The sequence below is a fragment of the Crinia signifera genome, chromosome 5 (genome assembly GCF_055691185.1).
Source record: "Crinia signifera chromosome 5, ASM5569118v1, whole genome shotgun sequence".
Classification (NCBI taxonomy): Eukaryota; Metazoa; Chordata; class Amphibia; order Anura; family Myobatrachidae; genus Crinia; species Crinia signifera.
In genome coordinates this window covers 317685599-317705015 of record NC_139221.1, presented here as the reverse complement: position 1 = coordinate 317705015, position 19417 = coordinate 317685599, and the positions used below count along the sequence as shown (strand labels likewise).

General features: G+C 46.5%; 1 protein-coding gene across 4 annotated transcripts in view; it reads left to right on the top strand.

Annotated features, from left to right (window-relative positions):
* The window catches only part of EFR3A (EFR3 homolog A), a 174112-nt gene that overhangs the window by 60274 nt on the left and 94421 nt on the right, over nucleotides 1–19417 (top strand). The window lies entirely within an intron of this gene.

Below are 19417 nucleotides of genomic sequence, written 5' to 3'. Positions count from 1 at the left end.
AGGCGTGACTATTTCATGCAGTTCCCAAAGCATCTGGGATATGGTTGATGGGTCGACATACTGGAAGGTCGACATGGCTCAAGGTCGACAGGCGTCTAGGTCGACACATGCGTTTGGTCGACAGTCAAAAGGTCGACATGGGGTTTTTCACTGTTTTTTGAGCGTGGTGGGAGAATAAAATAGTGTGCCTGAAGCATGGCGAGCGCAGCGAGGGGACGCGGTGCACTTAAACTGTGCCCATGTTGACTGTGTCGAAATTCGGGTAAGAAAACAGTGAATAACTCCATGTCGACCTAACGCATGTGTCGACCTAGACACCTATCAACCATGTCCTGTGTCGACCTAGACACCTGGTGACCTTGAGCCATGTCGACCTAGACACCTGTCGACCACCATGAGCTCAACCAATGATCCCATTCCAAGCATCTAATGGTTTTCCGCTCTGTGGGGTGAATGTCTGACGCTTGGAGAATTGGTATCTATCCCCATAAAGAACGTTATGTGCACCAGCCAATCAGCTACAATATGTAAATGAACAGTTAGGAGCTGATTGGCTGGAGCATTATCACCTTGCACATAACATTCGTTATGGGAATAGATACTTCTCCGAGCGTCATACATTTACCCCTCTGTCCCTTCCACAACTGTGCGACAGAATCAGGCTGGCTGAGGTCGGAGGTGGAAACGCCTGAGCACGTCTGTGGTTTTCCTGACACACCCAGAAGACCGCCGGTTATCACCCACAAACGCCGGCTTCCTGTCAGTCAAGCTGCAGCCGCGTTGCGTTTATGATCCATACGCTATTCCTGTTGCTGTTTGTGCTAGCGCATGCGCGATGCGATCCGTGTACAAGCGCAGTCACTCCGTAATCGATAGTATTGTAAATTCCCATAACAGCGATCAACTATCAAAAGAGCGTTCAATTACTCCCAATATTATATATTGTTTTTCTCCCAACAGTCCTGGTTTTTGGAAACTAAATGGAGGGGGGGGGGGCAATGCATGCTGGGATGTGTAGTCCCACAGCGGCTGGAGTGCCATGTTGCCTACCCCTGGCTTAGACACCGTAGAGCGGATGTTTGGGTGGTGTTACAGGACTTCTTCTGTTTTGCTGCGCAGTGTAGCAACAGTGATAGAAAACAGCCTATTTACTATAACTATTTATTATGTTTACTATTTTAAATATTTATTATAAACAAAACATTATTTATGTTGCATAGATTGTTGCTACAGAAGCGGGAATGATTGTATACACATTTATAGGTTGAACCGATGTCGCTACGGAGGCCAATCCCAGGATCAGGAATGGTGGGATTTGTAGGATTAAGTGGCGCATGCGTACAATTGGTGTGTGTGTGTGTGTGGTGGTGGTGGGGGGGGGGGGGGGAATAGGCGCTATGACTGTTATTTCATTGACTGACTCAATCCCGTATGTCCCAGGAATCCAAGGATTTAGGGGGGTATTCAATCCCCCGCCGCTATTTCCGACAGGCGGGTCCCTATTCAATGCTGTCTTTCCCGACAGCATTGAAGAGGCATCTCGGCAAAACAAGTTAAAAGCAGTCGGGCTCGTTTTACCGAGAACGACTGTGGATTGTCGAAGTCACGGCCGCATCTCGACACCGCGTCTTGGGCACTCGGCAGGCGGGACATTGAATCGCTTTCGAGCGGGCCGAGAACGGGACAGGGTCATGACTGCCGGGACAACCCGATGGTTGTGACCCAGGATTGAATACCCCCGCTAAGAGTTATCCCGGGATTGAAAAATGCCCCGGGATTGGCCTCCATAGCTGTCGCATTTTATGCCGCTTATTACAAGCCAGTTGCGGTTCTTTCCTGCGCTTTCTCTCTGCCACATTGAGTATTAGAAATGTATGTGATTATTATCACGACAGTGTTTTCTTCATTGTGTTTAATTAAGGTTCTCGGGCCTGTTTGGACGTCTACCGTTTATGTAAATCTAGATATATAGGGGTTTATTTACTAAAATGGGAATTCTATTGAAGATTGGATGTTGCCATAGCAACCAATCAGATCCATTCTCTTCTAGAAGTTGCTAAATGAATAAGAAGTCAATTCTGATTGGTTGCCCAGAGCAACATCCCATCTTCATTAGAACACGCATCCTAGTAAATAAAGGGGGGTGAGTTTACTAACGCTTCTATAAATGAAAAGCGGTGATGTTGCCCATAGCAACCAGAGTCTGTATCATTTTCTAGGAAGTGACCGAGAAATGATAGAATCTGGTTGGCTTGTTGCTAAGGGCAACATCACCACCTCTTTTAATTTTTAGAACTTTAGATATAGATATAATATAACCTCCGGTAAAGGCGAATATCGAGTCTTTTCTTGTTTTGCATTCGGAGGCTGAACGTTTGTTTTGTATTTTCCTTCTGCCGCCGTCGGGTTGAGTTCTGTTGCGCGCGGCGGCTGATTGCTGCTTATTTAGAAGATGATAATGGTGTGTTTTTGTTGTTCTTGATTAAAATGACAGCTTTGGATTCTTCTTCGGCTAAACTCCCTTTATCTCTTGTAATTTGTCAGATTTCATGTGTAACTCTATTAGTGCCGGTCCCCTCAGCTTGTGTATAGTCTGGGACATTACCATATCATGCTGAAGGGACTCCCATTGTAGTTACTGAAAACAACACTCGCTTTGAATGTTTAACTTCGCTCCTTCTCGCAGACGCGGCTGATATAAATGCGTTGGGATGGCGGGTTTGAGCGGGAACCTCCTTAATTGCTACTTGGATTTCAGCCGGGGCTGAAGAAGAAAGGAGGACCCCTATGCCTGGGGCAGATGGCATCTTGGGTAAATGTTACTGGTTGGCAGTGCGGTCTTAGGGGCCGATTCTGGGTGAATTCAGTGATCTGAATTCGTGGCCCTGCCCTGCTCACTCACCAGGCAGTTCTCAGAGGGGAGGGAGGGAAAGGGGTGGGAGGGGACATTGGTGGCACTGGGTCATGGGAACAGCCAGCTTTTATGGGCATCCCCATTGCAGCTTCGGTTGCGTACTGGAATATGCATCCGTGACAGGGTGGTGACACAGCGTTGGGTGGGCGCAGTACGGACTGCAGCCGTGTCCAGGGGCGCCGACAGGTCCCGGCCCCAGTAAAATTGAGGGTGCATGGCCATCATGCCGGCCCCGGTAAAAATTACCCCCCCCCCCCCTTTATAACGCCACTGGTCGTGTCTGGACCGCTTTGGGCAGCTGCTCGATGACACACACAGCCTCTGCAAGAGGGAAAAAAATGGCCTTGCGCCTGCGTGCAGACAAGGGCTACCCCAGCTTCATCGCATTTCTCCGAGGTATTGCAAAGGAGAAAGGAGCTGTATGTTTGCTTTTTGTTTTCCCCACAAACGTGCAACTGGTACGGAATCTGGTCCAATATTCCCAACAGTCCATTTAGGAATTGTAGCCAATATTTTGTACTTCCACTAGGGTCATTCATTGTCCTTGCTCAGTAAACTACTTTTGTTTACGTTAATGTTAAACAACATCAATAACCTAGAAAAATAAAAATCCAGTTTATGTACAGTTACGGAAAAACGTACACCGTTGGCATCTCATTGTATACTCTTAACACTGCGGACAAGCTCCTCAATTTCCTTAAGTGCCCATACAACCCCCTTAAGCTATTCTACATGATTGATATCAAATGACACAGTTCACACAAAACTTACATGTGTTCTCTTTCTACACATCCCTCTGAACCCAGAGCATTATTGCCAGTGTGACTAGATCACACAGCGCACCAGGAACCGCTGTATTCTGGCCGGATCAATATGCAGTTTGTAGCACCCATCCTCCTGTATTAAACCTGTTATCAAATAGATTGCAAGCTTGTGAGCCAAACCTCATTCCGTCTCAGCAGATTAGGCTTTTAATAAAGGATATATGTTAATAAAATAAATAATATTTATCAATGACTCCTCACTTATTGTAATTCCATCTGCCCCAAACCTGTATCCTCACCTAAGCGAGTGTGATGATTTATTGAGCGTCCTCATCTTTCTTTTAGGTTTCAGTGTAATTGGCAAAGAAAGACCAGAAAAAGAAAGGTTTAATAGAATCAAATACTGTATGAAGACGCGCTTTCAATCTTCCAAAAGAATATATAAATATATTACATAACTATTCCAACTTATTAAATTTAATAATTTATTACTTCTGGGGAACTTTAAATCTTGAACTGTCCTTTTATAGATTCTAAAGAGAAGTTCTGAAAAAAATGTATTTTCTTTCGCACTCCGTAACATATTGTTCGGAAGAAGAGAGTGAATCGTAGCACTCGTAATGCTCCGCCATATTAGCGAGGACCAGTGGGGGCAGCTATGGTGTGCCTACGGTATTGGTGCTGGTCCCTAGTGATTTCATTGGCTGAATTATATTTGTCTGTTCTCCTTAGAGACTCTTAGATTAAGGTAAATCTTAGATTTTCGCCCAGCTCGACAGTTTATCGACAGACGGAATTCAATGTTCTGCCTGTCGAGTGGCGACAAGGGGGCGTACCGGCGAAAACGTCCGTGGATGGTCGAGATCCGGAAGTGAATTTGACAATCCACGGCTGTTTCCGACAAAACAGATTAGACTGGTTTTTAAAGTCGGATCTGATTTGTTGAAATCCGCCCTCAATTCTGTCAGAAACGGCAGCATTGAATAGGGGGGGCGGGGAGTTATTTATACCTGCCTAGAGTCTTAGTATCCAGCTCAAACTGCACTGCTATATACAGTGTAAAGGTCCATTAACACTGGGCGACTATGCCCAGCCTGTATGGACAGCGATGACCACTGTCATCGCTGGGGGGAAAGCCGCTTAGTGCATACACACTGAGCGGCTTTCCCCCTGTTCCGGCGCCGATGGAGGGGGGGAGGACGGCATTGCATAGCGGAGCGCTATGCAAAGCCGTCCTGAAAGCCGCCCATCTGCTGGTGTAACCAGCAGATGAGCGGCTTTCCCTGTGATGATGCTGGGATACCGGGGCATACACACTGGGCGGCTTTTTTGCGGTTTTGAGCAACTTTCAGCTCAAAGTCGCCCAGTGTGTATGGGCCTTAATACTTGTAAAATTCCTCTACGACCACAGACGCAGTCATAGGTATTTGGTATCTATATAATATAATCTCATCAATGGCAAAAACATAGACTAGACATTTTAATAAAGTATCATTTTGTATTCATGGACTGATGGGCTAAAATGTAAGGTGATAACGCAGCAGCGGATCAGCCCCAAACTGTCACATTATAGCCTGGGGTTGAAAAATTATAGTTAGGAGCTGTTTCGGGTGGTACATTATCACCTTCCACTTTACCAGGCTTATAACATCTGTCCCTGACTTTATTAGCTGAGAGAGAGAGTGATAACAATGTTTCCCAAATCACCTGTTAGTTTTCCCTGTATAATGTCCTGAAAAACAGTAATTACAGGTAAGAGGTGCGGACACAGTGCAGCGGAGGGGGATAAGGTGTAAGCTCCAGAGGTTCAGAATTGGCAAAAGACCTCTGGCATTGAAGGACTGTTTTATTCATCATTCCGAGCCCCGAAGTGCATCGGCGCCCGCAGTGTGGCATAATATATGTTCCATGCAAGGAACATTCCGAAGGCACACCTAAGGGATAACTCGCTAGCTGTGACTGTCCCAAGGAGACAGGTATGTTAAACCTGTCCCATCTTCTTTTGTGCCCTGCTGAATGGGCTGCAGTACTGTACCCAGGTGTCTGGGCGCCGCTGGCGGCACTACTTAACATCTGTACTTAGCTGCAGGCAATGCCGTGACATCTCACGCTGCACTTCTGGGCCACAACAGCCAGGAGCTCCGACCGAACGGCAATGCTGGGTGGGCGCAGGTCCCGCAGCGGTTAAAAGTTTTAGTTGGTAAGGCCAGTTGGTGCCCCCTAGACTTATTGCCAACCCATAGTTATGCTGCTCTTTGCTGATGGGTGGCTGGGCTCCTTAAGGTTCAGGTACCTTGCCAAGTCCTTTTTTTTAATCAGTAATTAAAAGTGGAATTGAAATATGCCCCCTATGACTCACACTGCTGTAATGGAGAAGGTGGGTGGGATAGCGCTGCCAGGCAGTGTGCGTCAAAGTAACCAATACCGTTTAGAGGAGACCAAACATGGACAGACATGTTTAGCATGGCGATGAGCTGCAGGTGCGTCACCAAGGTTAGTAAGAGACACATTGGCATAGATTTAATATTAATGTTCATATGGGATTTGAATTTGGCATAAATAGAGGGAATTGACCAGCAAGAGGCTTTAAGTGTTTGTACGACCCATCTCTCCTGTCTGCAGTGCGCTGGGTCACTTCTGCCACCGATATATATGGGCTGCGGCGCTATATACATTGCACGCTGGTCTTATCGTGTGACAATCCGGCGAGAACACTCCCGCAGCCTTTTTCCTGACACTCTCTAAAATGATTGCTAGGAATTATTGCCGAGGGGACAGTTTACAAGTGCGGGGAAATGTATTCCGTGTGATGAATTTGTTAAGCCGTCTCTGGTTCTCTCAGATAACTACATTCCCAGAGGTTATAGAAGAAGCCTGTTATGCGGAGCTCGGCGTGTTGGTGTCCTGGGCTGCTCTCCGTCTATTTATTAACCGTTTTTTAGATAGCGCACACCTATTCCGCAGCGCTGTACAGAGAATATTTGAACATTCACATCAGTCCCTGCCGCAGTGGAGCTTACACTCTACAGTTGTGCTCATAAGTTTACACACCCTAGCAGAATTTGTGATTTTCTGACCATTTGTCAGAGAATATGAATGATAACTGACAAACTTTTCTGTCACTCGTGGTTAGTGGTTAGGTGAAGCCATTTATTGTCACACAACTGTGTTTACTCTTTTTAAATCATAACGACAGCAAAGCCAACAAGTTTTAGCCCCGTTTCTAATGATCTCAATCTGACTTTAAAAAAAGTCGGATTGAGGTAAGGAGGAGGAGGGCGCCTGGTGAGAAGCAGCGGCTCACCCAGCGCCATCTTCCCATCCGCCGTCCTCCTGCGGCGTTCACCTGTCCTCATACTTGCCTACCTTTAAAGTCTCCTTTACGGGAGAAACCCAGAGAGGAGACTGTCAGCAGCACCTCTGGGGGGAGGGGCCTGCTGTAGACCTCATCAAGCCCCACCCCCCAGTACGGCAAATCCCGCAATTTGTGGGTCTTCAGTGAGGGAGCAGGGCTAAAAAAAAGAAGTGATTTGCATATTTAGCCCCTGCCCATTCCGGGAGCGTAGGCAACCTTGACTGTCCCACTGCCAGGCCTAGTGAGAGCAGCAGCCAAATCCGAAAAGTCGGATTTGGATGCTAATTAAATAGCCCATATGGGATCCATTAGCACAATAGAATGTTGGAATGGATGATTGAATACACTCCTACGTATGTCGACTATGTATGAATTCCTCTTGCCCTGGCGTTCGTGGCTTTTTCCCTCATCTATAAGTTCACATTTCTGTGTCTGTTATTAACCTGCACCAGCCCCGTATGTTACATGTATGTATGCGTGCAGAGAGAGAGGCGTTTTGCTGCACCCCGGCAGGGCTGGCGTCTGCAATGGCGCCTGCTCTCCTACAGATAAAGCACATGCAGCTACAGTTACTGTGATGGCACGGGCTCTGACAATGGAGCTTGTATCCCTTATTACAGCTTCTAAACAAGGACACAGGACTCCTAATCCTCTTACAGGGAGAAAAAACAGCAAATCTAGCCCGCCATATGGCGGCATGAATATCGCACAGCACGCTAGGAGTCACAAATAAAATTGACCATTCACACGTTAGAATATGTCCGAGTCCAGAAAAATGATCGCTTGTGAAATAATGTATAGATGTAATGGGCGCAAGATTGAAGGAAGATTACACTCCTATTGTCTTTCTCCTTGTAGATCCTCCCTCCTTCGCCCCCCCCCCCCCCCCCCCCCCCCCCCCCCCCCCCCCCCCCAAAATGTACTTTTATTTTTTGCTGAAAACCTACTGGGGACATCTGTAACTGGCACTACCAGGGAAATAACATGTAACTGACACTATTAAGTCGCCGGCAAGCATCTCCCGTCGTGGAGATGCCCTCCGGGCCCTATTCAATGCGGTCTTCCCCGACAGCATTGAGCAGGGTTTCTCTGCAGAATGAGCCGGACATCACAAGCTGTCGGGCTCATTCTGCCGAGAACGGCCGGGAAGTGACGAGCTGCCGGCTGCAGCGCGCCTCTTCCCGGCCGCAACTCACGGCCACGCGCCCTTCTCGTGCCACTGCAGGTGGGACATTGAATCCCGCCTGCGTGTTCTCGGTCAAGCTGACCGAGAACGGGACTGGGTCACGGCGGTCGAGCAAGCTGTGACCTCACATTGTGACCTCACATTGAATACCCCCCTAAATATGTGCAAGGGCATGATTGCTTGGCATTCATATTCTTATGAATATATATAATCTCATACCTGAGATTTTACAACATGTTTTAAAACCTTGTATTATGCACAGATAAAATATATTTGTATGTGTTTGATGTGCTTATACAACATAAATGCAAGATACTTCAAGATACCTCATTCAAAGATAAAAATATTCCAAAATCCGGAATAATCCGTTATCCAAATTTTTTCTGGTCCCGAGCATTTTGGATAAGGGATACTCACCCTGTAGCTGGAAAAGCGTGTGTGGATCACAGTATGGGAAGTTTGTGAAGATTACTTTTTATAGGATATGGTCACTAGGTCTACTGCAGGATGGTCGACATGCAGAAAATGTCAACATGGGGTTTTTCACTGTTTTCTGAGGTGACCTGTGCCGACAGGCAGTATTTCATGCCCTACCATTCACTAGGGCGTGGTGTGAGAATAAAATAGTGTGCGGAGCGTAGTCTGTGCTACAGCTTAATGTCCATGTCGACCGTATAGAAATTCGGGACAGTCTCTGCTGTGGACCTCTGCGGCTCCTTCAGGGTTTCCTTTGGTCTCTATGCTGCCTCTCTGATTAATGCCCTCCTTGCCCGGTCTGTGAGTTTTGGGGGGCGGCCCTCTCTCGGCAGGCTTGTTGTGATACATGTGCTGATGGATTTGATGGTGCTCCGGGGGATCATGAAAGATTTGGATATTTTTTTATAACCCAACCCCAACTTGTACTTCTCAACAACTTTGTCCCTGACCTGTTTGGAGACCTCCTTGGTCTTCATGGTGCGATGCCTCTGGGGCCTTTCAGAAAAGGTGTGCTTCTACTGACCGATCAGGTGGACTTCATTTCACTAATTATGGGACTTCTGAAGGTAATTGGTTGCACCAGAAATTTTGAGGGGCTTTATAGCAAAGGGGGTGAATACATATGCTAATTTTCAGATTTTTATAAAAAAAATTCACTTCACCAACTTAGACACCAACTTAGACACCAACTTGTGCAGATCCATCACATAAAAAAAAAAAGCATTTAATGTACAGGCTGTAATGTAATAAAATAGGTAAAAAACCAAGGGGGTGAATACTTTTGTAAGGCACTGTATGCGTATTTTCACCCAGTACACATGTGCAGACCCACAACATCGGTCTCCGGAGCAAATTCGTAAAAGACAGAGAGCGTCTCAATTAGGGCCTATTTTGCACTGACGGAACATGGGAATGGTAACCTGACTACAAATGTTTATTTAAGAAATAGATGTGCCAGGGTTGGACGGTTAAGTTGGACTTAAGAGCACCTGGGGTGCCAGGGGGATGTCCTGTGTAATGATGGATACAGGGCCCCCTCCCAGCAATTTTCTGTCCAACTCCCAAACTTAAACCTTTTGTTACATCTCACTTGTTTTGTCTTTAGTAATTCGGCTTCATGGGCTGGGTCTATGTGACTATAGATTTTACCTACGCACCTGTACTGGCAAAAGAATGATCATTCCCATACTCCCATTGTCAATCGTTGTGCTCCTCTATAGGCTGACTTTGTCGCACACAGCTAAACAGCACTATACAGGCACATTGTAATGATTGTATCCCTTTATCCTCTGGTGTTTTACACGCTACTGTATTGTCTATTCAATGGGGTCTCTGATAATAAGCAGCTGCGGCCACCCTCCCAGCACGATAAGACGAATCCTCCGTTTGGACAATTGTTAAACTTTATGTATTTTCATCTGTGTCTCTGCCATGGGTGTCTGATGGTTCCTGCTTTTGATCTTTTTCTGTTGTTTGAGGACACTAATTGTAGTGACCACGGTCATTTGTCATCACACAAGTGTCTGATTGCACAGAGCGGGAAATATGTGAGTCTCAAGGACCCCTCACTTTAGAAAATTGGGATCCTAAAATTGGGGTAGTTTTAACTCCCACATGTCCCTATTGGTGTGGATTATTAGATAGACAGTCAATTGGTCAAAAGGTATACCCACGAATAGGACAACATGAGTTTTTCACATTTTTTGTATCCATGTCAACATGGACCTTCAGTTAGTGTAACTTGTACCTTGCATGGCACGATGTGCTCACCATACTATACGCTCGGTGCCTCATTACGCTTGGCAGGATTTGCTCACCATGCTATACGCTCGGTGCCTCATTACGCTTGGCAGGATTTGCTCACCATGCTATACGCTCGGTGCCTCATTACGCTTGGCACGATGTGCTCACCATGCTATACGCTCGGTGCCTCACTACGCTTGGCACACTTACATTCTCCCTCTACCACAACATCGTGATTGAGTAAGCAGGTTTAAAAAAAAAAATAATTATGAAAAACTCATGATGACCTTGTCATGGGTCTACCATTTTTGAGTGGACCTGTTTTTCACGTTGACCTGCTGCATGTTGACCTTGTTAGCCTGTCTACCTATTGCATGTCGACTTTTTGGGGTAGAAATAATAACTATCCAGACACTGTACAGTAGATCTATCAGCCGGAAACAGGCCCTTCAATGCCCCTGAGTTCTTCCCCATTCACTGTTTAGGCAATGTCTTGTTATGGTTTAACCCCTTCCTGACAGAGCCAGTTTTTGCGTTCCTGACAGAGCCCTTTTTTTCAAATCTGACAGGTATCACTTAAGTGGGGATAACTTTTTTTTGCTTTTACTTATCCCAGTGATTTTGAGATTGTTTTCTCGTGACACATTGTACTTCAAGTTAGTGGTAAATTTTCGTCGATACAGTCTGTGTTTTTTTGTGAAAAATACCAAAATGTCGTAAAAAAATGGAAAATTTTGCGATTTGCAAAATGTTAAATTTTCTGCTTGTGAGACAAATAATCATACCACTCAAAATAGTGAATAACTAACAAAGACCATATGTCTACTTTATGTTTCCATCATTATTTCAACCTCATTTTCATTTTTTTGGACACTAGGAGGCTTAAAATATGAATAGCAAATTCTCAAATTTTCAAGAAAATTTCAAACTCTGATTTTTTTAGGGACCAGTTCAGTTCTGATGTGACTTTGAGGGACTTGTATGTGAGACACCCCCATAAATGATGCCATTTCAAAAACTGCACCCCTCACAGTATTCAAAACAGCATTTTGGAAGTTTGTTAACCCTTTAGGTGTTTCACAGGAATTAAAACAAAGTGTAGGTGAAATTTCAAAATTTCATTTTTTTTGCAGATTTGCAATTTTAATACATTTTTCTAAGGAACACAGTAGATTTTACTAGAGAAATGTGACTAAAAATTGATTCCCCCAATTCTTTGGTTTTCATAAATATCCTATATGTGGCCCTAGTGTGCACGGTGACCAAACCACAGGCTTCATAATAGAAGGAGCACCTACTTGATTTTGGAGCCTCCTTTTTATGAGATTATTTTTTAGGCACAATGTAGGTTTCTAGGCACCATAAGATGCTAAAAGTTAGGTACCCCCCCACAAGTGACCCCATTTTGCAAACTACACCCTTCAGGGAATTCATCTAGGGGTATAGTGTACATTTCAAACCCCCAGGGGTTTCACCAATTGTGGTACAACTGGGCAGTGAAAATGAAAAAAAATTAATTTTTCATTTTCACAGCTCAGTTGTATCAAAATTGGTGAAACCCCGGGGGGTTTGAAATGTACACTATACCCCTTGATGAATTCCCTGAAGGGTGTAGTTTGCAAAATGGGGTCACTTGTGGGGGGGTTCCACTGTATGGGTGTTTCGGGGGTCATTCAACCAGAATCTGTGCTGCAAAATCCAAAAATCACTCCTTCCCTTCTGAGTCCTGCCATGCACCCAACTGGTATTTTTTGTCACACATGAGGCATTGCCGTACTCGGGAGAAATTGGGGCACAGATTTTGGGGTGCTTTGTCTCCTTCATTCCTTGTGAAAATGAAAAATTTTGAGCCAGATCTGCATTTTTGTGTAAAAAAATTTAATTTTTTACAGAAAAATGCAGTTCTGGCTCAAAATTTTTTATTTTCACAAGGAATGAAGGAGACAAAGCACCCCAAAATCTGTGCCCCAATTTCTCCCGAGTACGGCAATGCCTCACGTGTGACCAAAAAATACCAGTTGGGTGCATGGCAGGACTCAGAAGGGAAGGAGTGATTTTTGGTGGTGGAATGAATGGTGGGTGCTATGTCGCATTAGCAAGACCCCCGAAGCACCAATACAGTGGAACCCCCCCACAAGTGACCCCATTTTAGTCACCAGCTTTGGGAGGGGGGCTGGCGCTGCGGCTGGCGGGGGGGTGGGAGGGGTGCTGGTGCTGCGGCAGCCGGGTGGGTGGGAGGGAGGGGGGCTGCCGGGTGGGAGGGGGGGGGGGGGGGCTGGCGATCGGTGGTAATCGGTGCGGTATATACACACACACACACACACACACACACACACACACACACACACACACACACACACACACACACACATATATATATGTGTGTGTATGTATATATATATATATATATATATATATATACATATATATATATATATATACACACACATATATATATATATATATATGTGTGTGTGTATATATATATATATATATATATATATATATATATATATATATATATATATATATATATATATATATATAGTTTTTCAGTGCATATATTTATTTTTTTTACTTTTTCTGCAGCTTGATGCTGCTGCTGCTGCTGCGGGGGGGAGGGGGGAGGAGGTCAGCGCTGCGTGCGCTTCAGACGCTCCGGGGGAGCCGGGGGAGCTGCTGCTGCTGCCGGGTGAGTGCCCGGCGGGTTCGAGGGGGGGCTGCACATCGGAGGTGATCGGTGCTGTACTTGACAGCACCGATCACCACCGATCCCTGTGTTACCGAGCGGCTTATCCGCCGGTAACACAGGAAACGCTGTGAATGGCTGTTCAGATTTGAACAGCCAATCACAGCGATCGCCGACCGGGGGGGGCACCCCTGCCCCCCCTGGGCGGCGAGGGGGGATGTCTGCTGTCAGGGACAGCAGACATCACCTAACTGTCACTGCGTCTCTAGACGCAGTGACAGTTAGAAGTCATGACGTACATGTACGTCAAATGTCGGGAAGTACTTCCCGACCATGACGTACATGTACGTCAAATGTCGGGAAGGGGTTAAAGGGTCCAAATTATGTGAACAGGACGTACAAGCAGCTTCTGCTGATTAAAATAATATTATCGGGACTGTCCCGCTAAAAATAGTGCGGTTTGGCAGTAATGCATTAATACTGTATTTAGGGTTTTGGGTTTTTAAGACACTATCTAGATTTGAGTAAAGGCTCAAACTGGGTGTTTTGAACGACTTTCAGCTCAAAGCCGCCCAGTGTTTATGGCCCGGTAGTGAGCGCTGCTGTGCGCTCCGGCATCATCACTGGGAAAGCCGTTCATCTGCTGGTAATACCAGTAGATGAGCGGCTTTAAGGACGGCTTTGCCTAGTGCTGCGCTATGCAAGGCCGTCCTACCCCCCCCCCCCCCCCTGTCATCAGGGCCGGGCAGGGGAAAAGCCGTTTAGTGTGTATGCAGCAGCTTTCCCCCCAGCGATGAACACGATCATCGCTGTCCATACACGCTGGGCATATTCAATCCCGGGTCATGACTGTCAGGATGGCCCAACAGCTGTGACCCTGTCCTGTTCTCAGCACGCTCCACAGCAAATCGGAAGGTGAGATTCTAGAAATGCCCATGAGTCATCGAGATCCGCCCGTGAGCTCGACAACCCATTACCGTTCTCGCGAAAGAAGCCCGTCTAGCATCTTATTTGTGAAACTGAGTGAATACACTGCACAAGCAGCTTCTGCTGAGCAAAATGATATGCGGCATACATTATGTTCAGTGTGTGACTACGGCTCTATCTGCATGGAATTTTACAGCGTTTTCCTGGACAACAGTATAATGTAGCATTTTGTGTGCCGATACAGCGACAATCACAGGCTGAATATAGACATGTCACCTATCGATCCACGTCCCCACCTTGTTGGGATTTCGGCATAGGGATTTTGACCGCCGGGATTTCATACCAATCCCGACAAGAGTCCTAATCATTGAAATGCCACCGTGTAATAGAAGCGCGCAGCATCGCTGCCCTTTCCTGTCTCGCACTCAGTACCCGGCATATTGCCTGGATGCGCCGCTTCTCTCCCGTGTCTGAGCAAAGCCGCAGCCTCTAAATCTCTCCCTGTAACGCGGAGCTTTAATAGGATTAGGACATAGAAGTGCTCAGTGAGCTGCTGGTCTAGAACACGGGGTTTGGTTTGCTAAGTGGGAATACACATTTTATTTTTCCAAATGTCCCTTTAACTCTGGCTTGATGAATTGAGTTTGACAGAGGCGGTTGGCGTAGGACTTTGCATCTGTAAAGCGTCTGTCACCAATTTTCTGAACAGCGTCCTTTTATCTCGTTGCCGTTCTATATTGGTTAAAGTGCGTTTGTCTGTCGCTATGTGTCAATCTGTAACCATTCTTCACTGCATTAGATACAATATACTGTATCTGTGTAGATTCTTTTTTTTTTTTTGTGTTGTTTACGGAACACTTATTATTCCACACCCCAAAGTATCCAGGCCTGGACCTGTTCTCTGTGGCCCTGACTATGGTTGCAGGGAGGATTTATAATGCGTCGACCATTAGTGTGCGTCGACCACTGTTGACCGATTGACCGCATACCAATCTGAACATCACTGCAAAACAGACCGGGAAGTAGCTCACTTGCATGTCTGCTACCTAGTATCCATTCTGGCTCTGACCCCGCCACTCCCAGCAGCCACTGCAGCATCCTCTGAGTTCTGGGGGCCATGTTGCTTCTAGGCACCAGCATTAATGTCGATACTTGTGTAGTTTCACGGCGGCAGCTTACGCTACGTTTGAAGCTACGTTATTAGCGTAGCCCAACGGCTGCCTGTCTTGTGTAGTTTCACGGTGGCAGCCTAAGCTACGTTATCAACGTAGCCCAACGGCTGCCTAGCATAGTCAGCGTAGAGACTCCACAGCAACCCTGCGTAGTCAGCGTAGTGTCCCCGTGAGGCAGCTACTCACCGTACTGTTGCTGGGAACTGCAGCTCTGTTCCCGGCGTCCCTGGCAAGCCTAGTGAGCACCTCTCACACAGCGCCGGCACCTGCATGATCTCCTCTCTGGAGAGGCGCTCCAATCTGTTTGAGACGCAGGTGCGTCTGAGACGCTTCTGCGTCTGAGTAAGTATTGCGGCAGGGTACAGCAACCCTGCCGACAGTGTTAGGGGTTCGGTAGTGCATGCGTCTACTGCACAGAGAGGGGGGTGCGGACGGAAGTGGGTCTCATGCACAATAAAGGAGGCATTTGCAGTGCTCCATGTTACATACTGGCAAATGCCTTCATTTGAAACCCCCACTATCCACGCCAAGCCGAAGCGTGGCGAGCGCAGAGAGCCTCCCGACCTTTTCATACCCCACTATCCACGTTGGCGTGGAGTTGATTTTATAAAGTGTGGCGAGCAGACACGGAATACATGTAAAGTAATCCGCGTCCCCTTGCGGTGCTCGCTGCGCTCGCCACGCTTCGGCCTCGGTTGACTTTACAAAGTCAACTCCACACCGACGTGGATAGTGGGAGTATGAAAAGGTCGGTAGGACGCGTAACACGTCCCCTCGCAGGGCTTGCAATGCTTCGGGCTGGCGTGGATAGTGGGGGTGTTTCAGGAAGTACGCTGGCTCTGACAGGGACGCTGGTTACGTTAAGCGGCCACGGGAACACTATGCTACGCTGATTCTGACAGGGACGCTCACGGAAACACTACGCTACTTTTAACAACGCGGGAACACTACGCTCATTCTGACAGGGACGCTGCACTGACTACGTAACTGCCGCCGTGAAACTACACAAGTACCTTAATGTCTTGTTGATACCACATTCCTTGGTATTAATCAGATTTCACATAGTTTTCACTCTAGGATTGATTGGCACTTTTTCAATCGGGAGGGCACGTTTTATATTACAAATTTTACCTTAGAATCAAACAAACAAAAAATATATCTATAAATTGCACACTGCAATAGGGTAACGCCCATTAATCATTGTCATACTCTGCTATGCTCATTACATATCCTGTCACAATAATAATAATAATCACAATTACACATTATTGCACACACTGTAATGCCTCTTACACATTATACCACACACTGTAATACCCATTACACATGATAGCACACGCCGAAAGTTTTCAGTGGCATGGTGGGGGGGGGGGGAGCTGCCAGCGTAAGAGCACACATTACCACACACAAAAAGGGCAGGGTGCATTTTGAGGTTTTAAAAATTGGGCAGGGTACGGCACGCTGCAAAAGAAGCTTAGAGGGAGCACTGTCACATGGTCGTTAGGACCCTATTGACACAGCCTATAAGCGGTTCCATTTTCCCCGTCCCACTTCCTAATTTGCAGCGAATGACAAACATCTCCAGGTTTTCACCAATGAAAGTGTTGCCTCACTAATTGTCAGATCCATGAAGTGCCAGTGTTCTCAGGTAAAGTGATAATGACAAAAGCAGAGGAAACACTTTGTGAGTCTCATCCTAGTACATGGCAGTGACTCTTAGCATCTTCTGCATTCACATGACACATTATACCGCACTGCTGATAATAACTATTACACGTACTCATTAAAAGTAAAAAGCGGCGCCAAAACAGAAGACGCACCTTTCTAGCAGAATAGATTCTGACAAGTCGTTGCTATCGGATAAGTCAAAGGACTCTGCAATACTGTATGACAGCTGTAGAATCCTCTAGTTACATAGCAACGTAAAGAAAGGCCACACTGTCATGCGTTTAAAAAAATAGCAGAAGCTGATTGGCCGAAGAGCCGTTTACCATTCGTAATGAGTGACAACAAGAATATTACCCATTGGTAAATCTGCACTATAGTATGTGTAAATCGAGGCTGCTCTGGCGCTACCACTACAATCATGATTGAAATTAGTTTTCGTGTGTTTTTTTGTTGACCTGGACATCGTAAAAGTGCCTAGCTACGTTCGGCAAACTATTCAATTCTCCCTTTATGGGGTATATTCAATGGATTCCGGATCCATTCCAAAATTCTCTTGATGGAATGGATCAGTCATCGGATGTCGGATTTGACTACTGATTGATGCTCACCTGGCCGGCGCAGGGACCGGGTGAACGCGGCGCCGGGAGGCAGCTGGAGCTGGAACGGGGCCAGATGAGCTGCTCCCGCCCGGCTCAGCGGCGGGACAGGTGAGTGCGGCGGGTGGGTACAGGAGGCGGCGGGAGGGTACAGGAGGACAGCGCCGTGCTCCCCCGGCATCGCCCCCCCCCCCCCCGCCTTAATCCGACATCTTTTCATGTTGCATTGAAATTGCCTGAAACATGGCCGTGTTTCCATCAAAAGCAGGTGGATTAGCGGCTATTCCGTCAGTCCACCTGGTTTTCGGCAGGTCGAAACATTCTGACCTGCCGAGAAAATCCCCCCTCTAGCATTGAATAGAAGATAGACCCCTTCCGACCCATTTATGTAGAAAACTGGCATCTTTTCAGCATCAATTTAATATATCCCTCTGTCCGTGTGGGGAATCGGTACATCTGTCAGAATGAATTTAGGTCTACAGTCATTAGGTTGACTCCACGACATGGGCCAAGGTCGACATGACTTAAGGTCGAATTTGCATAAAGGTCGACATGAGGAAGGTCGACTGGTCATAAGGTCGACATTGGTTTTTCACTGTTTTTTTAATCCGGATGTCGACACAGTCGACATGGACACAGTTGGCAATGAGAATCGGACCCTAGCATTGCTCGCTTCGCTCGCAATGCTTCGGGCACGGTGGCTCGCTTCGCTCGCCACAGCTTTAATAACCTCCTCCAAGCCCTAGTGGATGGTAGGGCATGAAATACCGCCTGTCGGCACATGTCGGCTCAAAAAACAGTGAAAAACCCCATGTCGACCTTATGACCAGTCAACCTTAAGTCATGTCGACCTTTATGCAAATTCGACCTTTAGTCATGTCGACCTTGGCCCATGTCGACCTTAAGTCAGGTTGACCTTCCTGCCAGTCGACCTAGTGGGGTCGACCTAATGACTGTAGACCTAAGTTCATTCTAATAGATGACCGCTTCCCCCGTGTGGATAGTTAAGTATGAGAAACCGCCCGGAGGCTGTACGATCAGACAGATCCTATGTGCAGCACTTGCGATCTAGGGTTTCCGATCTGATGCGCACGGGTCTGCGGATCTAAACCGCATGCGATTTGCTCGAGTCCCACATTGTGCGAACTCCCTTCTGCCAGCAGTTTTTATTTTGTTTTGTTTAAAGTTTTGAGGAAACCCTAAATTTGTTGTATAGTTGTATAAACATTGTGAAGAGGCAGAAATGCAACCAGCTTTGTACACAATGGAGATGACCATACAACTCCCACCAAAGCCATGCACCCTATGCGCCCTTATGTGTTTTGATGGTTCTGAGATAAGATCGACAGTGTCTAATTTGACCACTATTGGTCTAAAGCAGTGGTAGCCAACTCCAGCCCTTCCTCCAGAGCTACCAACAGTTCACGTTTTCCAGCTCCTCACAGGTGCACTTATTACTGACTGACAAATTTTTAAAAGATCCACAGGTGTAGCTAATTACTTCACTTGTGATTCTGTGAGGTGAGCTGGAAAACATTAACTGTTGGTAGCTCTCGAGGACTGGAGTTGGCTACCCCTTTTCTAAAGTGACCAGGTCGACACGGTTTGGATACTATTTACTTTGTGCTCAATGATGTACAGCCAGATCTATTTCCTTATATACCAGATAGAATAATAATGGTTTTATCAAAATTGGTTCCGTATTTGTTGGATTAGCCCCGAACAGACAGACTGATAAAGAACAATATTATAAAATGTCTAATTCGGTCTATGTACCCTATACTCTAGAACCGTGACCCTCCAGCTGTTGTTGAACTACACATCTCAGCATGCCCTGATCAAGGTTTTGTTATTTGGCCTTGCTAAAACTGTTGCAGGGCATGTTGGGATGTGTAGTTCAACAACAGCTAGAGTGCTGAGGTTCTC